Raw genomic sequence first — 13,948 nt, 5'->3', positions numbered from 1 at the left:
ATTCACCCAGCAGGGACCTCACCCAAGGTGTTGAACGCACTCAACCAAACCAACCAGTTGTCTCCTGCCATAGTGCGCTGATTCAGTCTAGGCCTGACAAAGGCAAAGGCCACATTCATCCAAAAACGACCAAGTCGCAGCTTCTCCATATCTCCCCACCAAGGGGTCGGCCTCATGCCCCAACCAATGTCTACAAGGATTGCAGGGACCGCATCTAGGAGCTTCAGTCAAAGCCCATCCTTATTCCTGTCGACCTCAATGACCCACGGGTGGCACACCTAGGCCTCCTTACCGAAGCCCACCCGCTTACCAACCCAGGAGGGAGTTGGCGACTCGAACGATTGGGAACCTTACCACCCTGAGGACTGGGAGTCTTACCATTCTGAAGCTTTCAAGAAGTGGGAAACTTATCCACCTCCACCCAACCAACACAGCAAGCCTTCGGCACCCGATGCCCTTCACCATGCTAACCCTGTTATGTGACTCCTCTTCGAAAAGGCCCCACGTCTCGAGAACGGCAATATCGTAGCCATCAGCCTCTCTAGACGAAGCCACGCCCTGACCCCTTCAATGAGCGTATCCTTAACTATCGTCAAGAGAAGGGCTTTCAGTCACTTCGCATCGCCGTCTACACTGGTAAGAACGATCTCCTAACCCACATCCATTCTTTTCAGTCTACCCTAGGCTGCAAGGGTCTCGGTGATGAGGGCATATCCCTCATTTTCCCCTCTACCCTCAATGGTGCCGCTTTGAACTGGTTCTACAGACTAAACCCTAGCACTATCAACTCCTTCGACAACTTGAAGCAGACTTTCCTCGACTATTTCATGATTCAGACTGATCTACTATACTCGACGGATGACCTATATATGCTTCGGCATGGTGAAGATGAACCCCTATGGGGTTATGCCCCTCGATAGAGCCATGAGTATTCCCGCTACCCCGAGATAAACAATCGTGCTGCCTTTAATTCTTGCTTTATTTATCGATTTGATTTATTTTATCGCACTTTAATTCTTGTCTTTACGTTTAAATGCACATTTAGCTTAATTGCACTATTTTTACTTAAAACCCTAAAATCACAAAAACATTCGTACAAAGCCTAACCATCCTCAAGCCCGAGGAAGTGAAAGAACCTAGGCCAAGATGAAGTTCCATGCTTGACCGATCAATCATCTGATTAGAAGTTAGAAGCGCGACATATCCATCTACTCACATTTCATTCAAGCCCAAATTTGTGGCTTGGTGGTGGCATGCCCAATACTCAAAAAAGAAGAAGGACCAAAAGTTCCTTCTGTCGGCCGCCTTGGCCGAAAAGAGGGAAACAATATAAGAGGATCAAAATTGGAGGAGAGAAAAAGTGACTATGTGATGAGGTCCAATCTCAAGAAGGACACTGAGGGCTAGTCTGGCATTGCTCTGCCTTTAGAAAAACTACTTCTACTATGTTGCGAGAATAAATAGCTGTGAAGTGAAGCAACTAAGGGCCAGTTTGGCGTTGCTATGCTGTGAAAATAATTACTTTGAGATTTATTGTGAGAGAAATCAGCTATAAAGGAAAATAGTTTAGCGTTTGGTAATCTATATTTGTAAAAGTGCTGTGAGTATGAAAAGAAGTGTCAAAGAATGGTAAACTTTTGTATAGAATTGCTGTGACAATGTATAATGACAAAAAAAACATATGATGATGAAAGTTTTTAAAAAAAAACTAAAATTATCATTAAAAAATAAATAATGCATAATTTAAGTTTCTTTTGCTGTTTGGTCCAATCAGATCTTGGACCTTCAGTTTTTTCAATCTCAATTTTGTTGAAGTGAAAGGTTCATGCTTTGTTGGGTAATTTCAATACCCAAGAGGAACAACAATCAAATGAGAAGGAATAGAGCATGAAAAGGAGAAGGATAGAGCGTGTAATTTGATGAAACAAATAAGGACAATATGGGAAATCTGAAAACTCCTTCACTCCGCATGCTTTTTTGCGCAGCAGTTTTTAAAAGCAGCCTCTCACCGGCTTTTAAAAACTACTACACGTGACCCCTAATTTTGAAAAAAATGAGCTTTTTTCTTTTTTATCAAACAACAAACCTTTTAAAAAATTACATAAAAAAGCTACTTCTAAAAGAAGCATAGCAATCCCAAATTAAGCCTAAATATTTGCTAAAAGTAAATGAGAGACTATCTGATTAATTCATATAAAAGACTTCAAATTTTGTTTGTGATGACGATATTATAACTTTGAACGATGAGGAAGAATATTTCATACAAGGGTTGGATAGCACAAATCCTTGTGGTGCTTATCTCTAGGAAATTATATCAAGACTAAAGACAAAACTAAGGAAAGCATGAGTTTAACTCTAGAGATGGCAGAAAAGGGAAGGCGGAGCCAAGTGATGGCAGTGTCGTGTATGCATATGAATTCTGAAGTAGTTGGATATAATTGCCAGCAATTTAATCAATGTTACTGGTTCCCACCCTCATGAGAAACTGGCTATGAATGTGCCAGGGTTGCTTTAAATTCATAAATCAATTAGATAAGGAATTGAGATTAGGAATTTAGAATTGAGTTCAAATGTGTAATTTTCCTTTCGTGATTATTCCTTCAAGGAGGAATCTGTTTTTAAGCTATTTGCAAGGAATCACTCCTTATATTTCGAAGAAATCCCTAAATCCAACAGGGAGGCTATAATGATGGGTAAAAATGAGGGCTTATAAACAATAGTGTTTTGAGACACGTCAAGGCGTTTGCATTTGTTTGTTGCAGCGCATCTATCATTACGGCATATCTGATGAGAACAGAACATTTATCACAAGAAGGTGTGAACAAATCATTGTTTGTTTTAAGTATCCCAAGTCTTCGTATATTATTATTAACTACATGTTGCTGTTATATTTCTGGAATCCAAATAGCTGCTTTTGTTTCTTCAGTTCAGATTAAAATTAGTTTCACAAGCTTGTAGGACTATAAAAATGGAAGATAATTTTGACACTCCAAATGTTGCCTCCCACACTACTTTACTCTCTCACAAGAGGAGTGCCAAACTCATATGGTCCTCTTGTGTGAGAGAGAAAAGGCGTGTGGGAGGTGATAGTTGGAATGCCAAAATCATCACCCTTTGAAACATATGAATTCCTGAGAAATTGAATTGAAGAAAAGGCAGAGTTACAAATGCTTAACTGCTTTAGTCTTTGTCTTCCTCTTATGCAATCCTACAGATGCACTAGGATCCCTGAGGCAAAGCTGTGAGTTTGTTTGCCCCAATGATGGTTTTCTAGATCAGGTGATTCAAGGCACTCTTATGTAACATCTTGTACAAGGTTATATTACTTTCTGCTAAGATTTTACTCTTTTCTTTTATTGTGTTGCAGCTCAAAATGTACGATGAAATGGGCTTCAAGGTTGATCGTGCCAGCCCCATATATAAGTCTTTTCGCCTGAAAGTATTGTTGAAGTTTTGTATTCTGAGTGTGTGTGTTTGTTTGATTACAGAAGAAGAAGGAGAGGAAAATTGGATATCTATTTGTTCATGCTCTGCTTATTAGCAGAGAGAGTGTTCTCTTCTGTATTTATCATTCACACTTGCTCTGTGCATATATCTCACCGTTATGCACAGTAGGTCATTACATCAAAACAATAGAAATGATCTCAGCCATTCATCATGCTAAACTAATGGATCACTCTCCACATGTCACTTGGACAAATTACAAGAAAGGCCCTACACTTGGTTTAATTACCAAAGTGAATGCACAATTAACTACAAGGCATATTTTATGCTAAACTTTAATCAGCTCACAGCTTATACACTAACACTCCCCTTTAAGTTTTGAGCTGATACAACTCCAAGCTTGTCTCTAAGATAGTTGAATCTCTCCTTTGGTAAGGACTTGGTAAAAATGTCTGCCACTTGATCTTTAGTAGGACAATAAATCAAATCAATAATACCTTGTTGTAGAGCATCCTTAATGAAATGATACCTCCTCTCAATGTGCTTTGTCCTTTGATGAAACACCGGATTTTTAGTGATTGAGATTGCAGATGTGTTGTCACATTTCAGAGGAGTAGCTTCTGTTTGTAGTTCACCAAAATCCTCCAAAACAAACCTAAGCCATATAGCTTGAGTTGTAGCTTCTAAAGCACTAACATATTCTGCTTCTGCAAATGAGAGAGCAACACAACTTTGCTTGACAGAAGCCCATGAAAAAACTCCACTTCCAAATGAGAATGCATAGCCAGATGTACTTTTGCTATCTTCAATAGAGCCTCCCCAATCATTGTCATAGTATCCAACCAACACTGCCTTCTTGCCTTTTTGGTACATCAGACCATAGTCTAATGTTCCTTGAACATACCTTAGCACCCTCTTAGCTGTTCCATAGTGCTTATTAGAAGGACCATGCATATATATCTAGCTAGTAAGCTAGCGGCATACATCACATCTGGCCTTGTAGCAGTAAGGTACAACAAACTTCCTACAAGCTTCGTATATTTCTCTTCATTTGCAGCACCACTTCCATCATCCTTAATCAACTTTTCAATGGCTACAAGAGGAGTAGACACAGGCTTACAATCATTTAAACCAAATTTATTCAACAAAGAAGAAGCATACTTCCTTTGATGAATAAAGATCCTTAAATCTGTCTGAATCACTCCCATTCCTAGAAAATGATGGAGAAGTCCCAAGTCTGTCATTTCGTACTTCTCCTTCATATCCTTTTTGAATTCATTCAGCATTTCTTGACTGCTTCCTGTATATATTATATCATCCACATAGATGGATACTATTAGCATATCTTTTTCTCCCTTTGTCATAGTATAGAGAGTGGCTTCACTCAAACTTTTCTCAAAACCACATTCAGCAAAATAACTATCAATCTCTCCATACAGGCTCTAGGTGCCTGTTTTAATCCATAGAGAGCCCTGTGCAGTTTATAGACTTTATCTTCCTTGCCTTCAAGCACAAATACCTCGGGTTGCTCAACATACTCTTCTTCTTGCAGCTTTCCATTCAAGAATGCTGACTTAACATCTAGCTGATACAACTTCCAGCTTCGTTGTGCAACAAGTGCAATTAAGGTTCTTATTGTATCCAATCTAGCAACTGGAGCAAAAGTCTCACTATAGTCAATTCCTGGTTTCTGCACATATCCCTTAGCAACCAATCTTGCCTTGTTCTTTTGCACTGAACCATCTAGATTCAGTTTGGTTTTGAACACCTATTTCACCCCAATAACTTGTTTGTCACTTGGTCTGTCTACAAGTTCTCATGTCTCATTTTTCTCAATCATAGAAAGTTCATCTTCCATAGCCTTTATCCATGCTTTGTCTTGGGCAGCTTCCTCATACTTCTCTGGTTCCACAATGCAGAGATTGCATTGTGCTAGGATATCACTGATGTTTCTCCATTTAATTGGTGTATGATCATAGGGTCTTGTGATCTCAGCAGTTCCATGGATATTTCTCTCTTGATCTTCAATTTGAGAAGAAATGCAAGGACTAGGATAACTGTCTTCTACTTCTATCACTTCATGTAGACTGGGATCAATCACAGTCCTAGACTGATCTTGAATATTTGTCACTGCAATAGGCATCTCTGTCTGTGCTTTCCAGTTCCAAGCCATACTTTCATCAAACACCACAGCCCTTGAAAAAATCAACTTCTTAGTGAAAGGATCAAATACTCTGTACCCCTTCTCACAGATTGCATACCCAACAAATACACCTTTGACACTCTTAGCATCAAGCTTCTGTCTTGTTTCAGCTGGTACATATACAAAGCAAAGTGATCCAAACACTTTTAAATGACCAATGCCTGGTTTTCTGCCACTATAGGCCTCAAATGGAGTTATGTTATCCAATGCTTTGGTAGGAGATCGATTCAAGAGATAAACAGCAGTGTGTACAGCTTCTGCCCATAGGAAATAAGGCATATTTTTCTCATGAAGCATTGCCTTGGCCATTTCCACCACAGTCCTATTTTTCCTCTCTACTACCCCATTTTGTTGTGGGGTGTAGGCTGTGGTTAGTTGCCTTTGATTCCCTCCTTCACACAGTTTGTTGAATTCATTGGATGTGAATTCACCACCTCTATCACTTCTCACACATTTCACATTGAGCCCACTTTGCAATTCTACCATTGATTTGAACTTTCTAAAGCAGATTATTGCATCTGATTTATACCTTAGAAAATAAACTCAAGCCATCCTTGTGCAATCATCAATGAGTAGCATAAAGTACCTATTTCCAGCTATGGATTTAGTCTGCATAGGACCACACAGATCTGTATGTATCAATTCAAGTGGATTTCATGCTCTCCAAGCATGTTCTTTGGGAAACCAGTCTTATGTTGTTTTCCCAACTGACATCCTTCACGCACACCATTAGTTTCTTCTAGATATGGAATTCCATGAACCATATCTTGTTCTCTCAATTGTTTGAGACTTCTGAGGTTTAGGTGACCTAACCTCTTGTGCCAAATCCAAGTACATTCTGTCACACTAGCCTTCAGTGCAATTTGATCATTTTGCATTAAGGATAGAGGGTAACACCTATTGATCTTCATCTTAACCTTGATATAACCAGTTTGTCAAGTGAGCGGCCATCAAAAATGCAACACATGCCTCCACCAAAGAGTAAGTAATACCCATGTTCATCCATCTGTCCAACACTCAACCAATTTTCCCTCAAACCAGGTAGAACATGACTTCCCTAATGTATTTTCTGCCTACACTTGTGTCAATCACCAATGAGCCTATTCCTGCAACATCTACCAGATTTCCAGTAGGCATTTGCACCTTTCCATGGACATTTGTCCTTACATCAACAAGCAACTCAACATTTCTAGTCATGTGGTTGCTGCAACCACTATCAATATACCAATTTCCATTCATTTGCACTTCAGTAATGGCACTATTATCATAAAAAAGATTTCCAGTCACCTCAGTTTGATTGAAACAATTGGCCTTTTGAGTACCCTTACCTATGGTGCATTCCCTAGCCAAATGTCCAAACCTATCACAGTTAAAACATTTAGGCTTCCCCTTATATCTACACTCACCACAGTGAAATTTGGAGCACAGCTTGCACTGTGGTTTAGCAGCATCTTGAGTTGTCTACTGTGGTAAACCAAAACTGTAAATTGGTGCATAATTGTTCTGCTGAGGCTTTCCTTTCGATTCCCATGGTTTTCCCTTAGGATTCCAATTCTTTTGAGACTTAGAATGATTCTTGCTTTGTTGCCCTTTTGAATTCACAGAAAGAGAGGCAAATTCCCTTTCAGTGGTATCCACATTATGTAGATCAAACCTTTGTTCTTGACTTTTCAAAATAGCTACAATTTCCTGCAATTCCACAGTTTCCAAACTTTTGGTATTTTCAATAACCAGACAAATAGGGTCATATGGCTTGCTAAGACTCATCAACACTTTCTGAACAAGTCTCTCATCAGTCAGAATTTCATTTGGTTTATCAAATCATTTAGCCTAGTCAAATAGCCAGATAAGGTTTCATCATCTCTCATCCTAGCATACTCAAATTCACGCCTCAGATTTTGTAATTTTATAGACCTTACCTGATCACCACCATGGTACTCTCCATACAACAAATCCCAAGCCATTTTTGCTATTCCAGCATTAGCTACTCGTGGAAAAATCTGATCTGAAACCGCAGACTGAATAATACCCAGGGCCTTAGCATCTTGCATATAGACAGCTGCTGTTTTCTCATCAACTTCTTGGCCGCTGACTGACTAGAAATTGTTGTTCGTAGGCTTTTCTTGGGTCTCATGATATTAGAGGCACCAACTCTTATCCCAGCTTTTTAATACCAACTGATGAGGCACATAATATGGTAGTCGCTTGCTGTTTGTAAATCAATGAGGCTCAAATTTAAACAAATGAAGTACTACCACATCAGTTTGTATATGAGTTGGTGTGCCTAGGATTATATGTAAAATTCATTGATAGGAAGGTATTAAGGAGCCATTGCTTACCAAATTGGTTGTATATCATTGAAGTAGGATGTGAGATGGTTGGTCCAGCTTTTGGTGGATTATTGCCTCGAAGAATGTTATTTTGAGAAGCGAGAGGGTTTGGATTGAGCATGGAGACACTGCTGGATTATAAGAAATCCCTAAGCGAAAAGCTTCCAAGGTTCTGAAAGGAACTCAAAAATGCCAAAGGTTTAGAATTCCAAAAACAAGATTGTCTCAATTTAGTTCACTCTATTTATACATGATAGAATCTCGAGAAAACCCTATAGAGTTAAATTGTAGCCCTCAGAATAAAAATAATCTCACTTGTCAAATTAGCTTGGGGAAACTAGCACAAAAAAATTGCTACAATGCTGCTATAGTATCCATGAACTGTACCTCCCAATCTGTTTTTTAAATTGTTTTCCATTCTCCTCTGCCTTACATAACATTTTAACAGAAGAGAAAAAGAAAAAGAAAAAGAAATGCTTACCAGAACAGCAGTGACAACTGTGAAGGCTGTTGCAACTGCATGGCAATTGTTCTTGATGTTTATTACTATGTGAAAAGTTGTTTATCCCAGAATAGGAGACATTATAAGTTATGCCTACTCATTTCACTGGAGGTTTCAAATTGAGTGGCAAATGTGAATTTCTGTTTTCCCTGCTATAATAGAAATATTTTATCCATCCTTTCAGGTGAATCTTATCATCGTGGGGATAAAATAGACAATTCTAAATTTGGGGCAGATCCTGGGTTGCCTAGTGAAGTTGCCTCTGGAGTAAAAACAGGTCAAAATGGAGGAAAAACAGGTACACCAGCATTCCGCTGCAAGAAATGCCGAAGAATTGTTGCATTGCATGACAATGTTGTGGATCACATTCCAGGTGAGGGCGGGAAATCATTTGAGTGGCGAAAGAGAAAAAGTAGCAACTTGTCTGAGGATTCTGAATGTTCATCCATTTTTGTTGAGCCTCTAAGGTGGATGACAGCAGGTAATTGTGCCATATTTATAACTGTATGGCTTACCTTTTCTATTGCAGTACTAGTTAATCATGCAAAAGTGCTCTGTTGTCAAAAGAGTTTCCTTGGGTTCTTTGATTTGATTGTTATTTCATATTTATTTATGCTCTACGGTGTTTAACTGGGTTATTATGTGATCAAATTGTCACTTGAGATTACATGTCAATTGCGAATTGATTTTTCTTGTTAACCAGTTAATCCAGTGTGTTGACAAATGATGGAATTTGAAAATTGAAAGAATTATCAAATATAGACTTTGACACAGACATAATCCACATCCTTTTCACATTCCTATTTTTGGACCTACAGGGCTTTTCATTTGGAGGCATCTTTTGTTCAATGTGATTTGTCATAGAAAAATGATATAATTTAATCTTTCTTACGTTTTCTCATTACACAGTTGAAGAAGGAGCACTGGAGGGCAAGTTGTCATGTGCACATTGTGAAGCTCGCTTGGGTTACTTCAATTGGTCAGGCAGCCAATGCAGTTGCGGGAGTTGGATCACTTCTCCTTCCAGCTTCATAGAAGCCGTGTGGACGTCAGCACTGTCTAATATCCGTCAAGGCAAAGCTCGAGTTGAGCCCCTATCAGGATAAAGTATCTAAAACCCCTCTAAGCAATCGATGAAAAGGATGTAGTTTATGGAGTTTCTCATACTGTGCACCCAGATCAAAATTGAGCAGCTGCAGCTAGAGAAAATGCTTCCTTGATCTGTGTTATATGAGATTTTGGGGATTTGCGTTTTGTTTTTCTCATTTTCCAATGCGAACTTAGTTTAGGTGCTGAAAATATCGTTCTGCATTAACAGGATAAGTTGAGTTTTGACCATATAATGTGAACAGAATCCCTGATTGGGAAAGTAATTACTCTTTCATCTGTTATATATGAATTGCATTTGATCATTGACAAGTTCTATGACCATCAGCCACAAGTACCAGTTTCCTTTTTGGTTTTGTTTTAGTTTTAGTTTTTTTATATATTTTTTTTATTTAAAGAAAAATATTAGTTATTGTTATAGGCTATGCCGAATGAAACTGTATTGAATTTGTGTCTCATGTTCTTCAGTTTATGAGATTTACAAAGGTATGCACTTCTAAGAAAATATACCAAGTGATGGCCAAAACGTAAAGCAAAAACGACAGGCTAAGTCAAAAGGGGAACTCCCATATATTTAACAGTCCGAATGCAATATACTGCAACTGTACATCGACAAATTTGTTCGCCGGGGGGGGGGGTTGGGGGGGGGGTGGTTGCGGTGGGGCGCGGCCGCTAGATTAGTATTATGAGTAGAGAAGAATGTGTTTTTTTAGCACAAAGCTTAAACATGATTTTAGTCCCTCATAAAGGAAGGCTCTTCACTGTGGTCTTCAATTGATTTTGAGAAGAATGAGAGCACACCTCCTCCAATTGATTTTGAGAAAAGTTTTACAGGAAGGCCTGAAGGTGTCCAAAAGAAACTTCATTCAACTATGGACGTGAGAATGAGGGGCTACCAAGAAATGGCTCTTAGGCTTCTGCAAGAAGTACCTCAACAACATGGTGCTTCAATGAACTTCTACACCTTCTTAAATTCATGGGAGCAAGAGAAGCAGTGCTACCAATTTTCTACGATGTTGATCCATCTCATGCATGAAAACAAACGGGAAGTTCTACTTCGGATGATAAAACGAAGGTGCAAGAGTGGAGATCTGTGTTGGCGAAAATGGCAGATTTCTCTAGGTGCTAAGAAGTGGTATATATTAACTTGGGTAAATTGCACAAATGGTCCTCAAACTTGTATGCGAGGTACATTTTGGTCCATAAATTAAATTATTAGTCCAAATGATACTTAAACTCTATGTTAATTGGCCATTTGATCCAACCGTTAGGTTCCGTCAATGTTGTCGTGAAATTTAAGGGTAAAACTGTCCAAATTATGTAGAATAGCTAATTCTTGAAGCGACAGAGGCGTCATTCGATGAATTCAGCTTCTTCAAACTTGAAGGTAGCGATGTCTGAAAGCTCAACGAATTCAACTCGATCAAATGGGTATTGCTTTTGTGGGATGAAGATTAAACGGCGGACTTCATGGACAGATCTGAACCCGGGAAGAAGGTTTGAGGCATGCGACCAAAATCGAGTAAGATAGAGTAAGGGTTTTGTTTTGTTTAAGTGAAGAATTGAATGGTGTGTTGGGCTCTGATTGATTGTGTGTAACAACTGATGTGCAGAATAGCCAAACAAGACATCATTTCTTTGAATGGCTTGATAATGAAACATGTCCAAGAGGAAAGGAAGTGCTTCCTGGATTGCTTAGAAGACTCAGAGGTATGGAGGAAGAAATTAGAGCAAGAGATGAGCAACTGAGATTAGTGGAAGTAGAGAAGAAAAAATTTGAAGAGAAAGTGTGTGTTGTTATTGAAGGAAAAAAGGAATTGGAATGGAGTAGACAGAGACAATTGAAATTGGGGTTTGCTTTGATCCTTTCATGGTGTTTGTTTGTAATTTTTGTGATGAGTAGAAAGATTTAGCTATGAATGTTAGGTCTGTAATGGCCTTTTAGGTTTGTAATGGGATTAGAGGTATGAATGTAATGTGGTGTTTGTTAGCTATGAATGTAATGTGGTGTTTGTTAGCTATGAAATAGTTTGTGGAGTATTTTAGGTAAAACAATTCCATAACCAAAACCACACCAATTCCAGAAATGAATACCAATTCCAGAACACAAACCACACCAATTCCAGAAATTAATACCAATTCTATAACCAAAAACCAATCCCATAGCGAAAACCAATTTCATAACCAAATTGCACAGCATAAACCAATTCCATTACCAATATGTAGAGTCAATTCTAATCCACAAGCTGTGATTCCATAAAAGCACATCTGAAATTACAGAACCTAAACCAAAAGGAAGAGTGTAAATCCACAAAATAACATCCCAAAAGCTGTGATCCTATTGTTTGTACTGTAAGCAAAAATGCAGGGCCTTTACATAACCACAATGCATATCTTGAACAAAATCCACATCCCAAATTACACAAAATATATATGATTCCCCCTGCCTTGTGAATGATTATGGTTGTGATAGAACTTCTGTAGGCCTTTTGAATGTTTGTTTTCTGCCAGCAGCCCTTTTGAATCTTGGTCCTCTTGCCAAACCTCTTGCCAAACCTCTTCCCACACCTCTTGCCAACTAAAGAAAGAGGACCAATATAAGTTTTGAATTATATTGGAAAGAAATAGGAACCCCATATTTGAATAATAAACCTCAAACAACATAATTGGCCTCTGAAGAAGTAGTAACTTCAGTTGCAACAGCTGGAGCCTCGTTAGATATTCTTGTTCCTCTATCCAACCTTTTTCCCATATCTCTGAGCATACTTCTTGGCCAACCTCTTATACCTCTTGGCACCTAAACAAAGAGGACCAATATAAGTTCGCAACTAAATTGCAGATTTGTGAGACAACATATTTCAAGAAATGTAAGCCAAAAAACGTACATTTTGTGAAGAAGTAGCAACTTCTTTTGCAACAGCTGGAGCCTTATTGGATCTTCCTCTTCCTCGGCCTCTGCCCCTCACTCTAACTGCCCCTCCCTCAGTGTGGACCTCTTTTTGGGCAACAGATGCATTTGCCTGCAAGAGCACAAATAATTATTACTTGATAAACATGTAACAACTCAAAATTTGCATAATAAATACCTATTGCAAATCCACTTGGATGAGGCATACTTCAACTTGTCGACCCTCCCACAAGTGTGTTCTAGGCTCATAGTCTTGATTACAAATGTAGCTTCACTCTTATCTATCTTTGAAGCATATAAATAAAATGGACATTTCAGTCCTCCCATACATACTACCTGGAGCCTCACTTTGTCATTTTTTTTTGAATTTTATCAACTTGCCATGTAGAATTGCATACTCCTCCACAGCTTCTTTCAAAACCTTTTTGTTTGCAAATCGCATTCCCATCCTAAACTCTGGATTCCTTAAATCCACCTCTCTCCTGTACTCCTTCAACTTTGGCAATTTCTTTTTCTTTCTTTTGCCCTTTTCCTCACCATTACCCTCATCTTGATCCTCTTCATCACTTCCTGTGTCCAAATCCGATGTGTTAGCACCATCTGATGAAACCTCTCCTGGAGCATCATAAGTAGGCCCAACTGTCTCATGTCCATGGGGCTGAACAGTAGGCTCAACATTCTCACCTGCATTGGCCTGAACACTAGGCCCAATGTTCTCACCTGCATTGGCCTCACCACTAGGCCCAATGTTCTCACCTGCATTGGCCTCACCCCTTGCGCCCCCAACTACCACATTCTCAGCTACAAGCACCTCATCTTCTTGTTCACTGAATTCATAATCACTATCCACAAATTGTGCATCATTTTCCTCATTTTCCCCCTTCATTTTCTCTTCTCAACCTTTTTCTCAGTTGCTGCAACCTCATTTTCCTCTTCATTTCCAACTTCTACATATGCATCTGCATCCCCTGGTTCATTGAATGCGTGCCAATGTGACACCCTTCCCATGATTTTCTACATCTGCATCATAGTTATATTCTGCACTATCCAAACTAGGCCATGCAGCAGATGCTTGAGTCCCAAGCCCATTACCATTTGAATTTTCCAAATCTGTATAGTACAACACAAGAACCCTATTACATGGCATGCATCCAACCATTTCAACTACTTTACTATCAGAGGTAATAAGCTCCAATATGTTACCATCCTTTTCTCCAGCCTTTCTATACCTAATCTCCATAGTTTGCTCAATTTTCGAAACATCTATTGTATACCCCAACTCTTTCCCTATCTTCCTTAAATCCAGCAATGATAGAAAGTCATCAACAACATTATCTAAATAACAGACCTTACCACCTTTATAAACCCCATTTTCAAACATACCCCCATGGTGTAGTTCAAGAGTGACTCTGTCACAGATATCTGCAAACATTACATATCAAATTTCAGAGTTA

The 13,948-nt window shown here is 39.0% G+C and overlaps 1 pseudogene; it reads left to right on the top strand.

Moving 5' to 3' along the window:
• Positions 1 to 2,361: 2,361 nt before the first annotated feature.
• LOC117612521 lies at positions 2,362 to 9,542 on the top strand (annotated as a pseudogene).
• The last annotated feature ends 4,406 nt before the right edge of the window (positions 9,543 to 13,948 follow it).

The sequence above is a fragment of the Prunus dulcis genome, unplaced genomic scaffold (genome assembly GCF_902201215.1).
Source record: "Prunus dulcis unplaced genomic scaffold, ALMONDv2, whole genome shotgun sequence".
Classification (NCBI taxonomy): domain Eukaryota; kingdom Viridiplantae; phylum Streptophyta; class Magnoliopsida; order Rosales; family Rosaceae; genus Prunus; species Prunus dulcis.
Note: the sequence above shows the minus strand (reverse complement) of the source record. Positions and strands in the feature narration are given on the sequence as shown.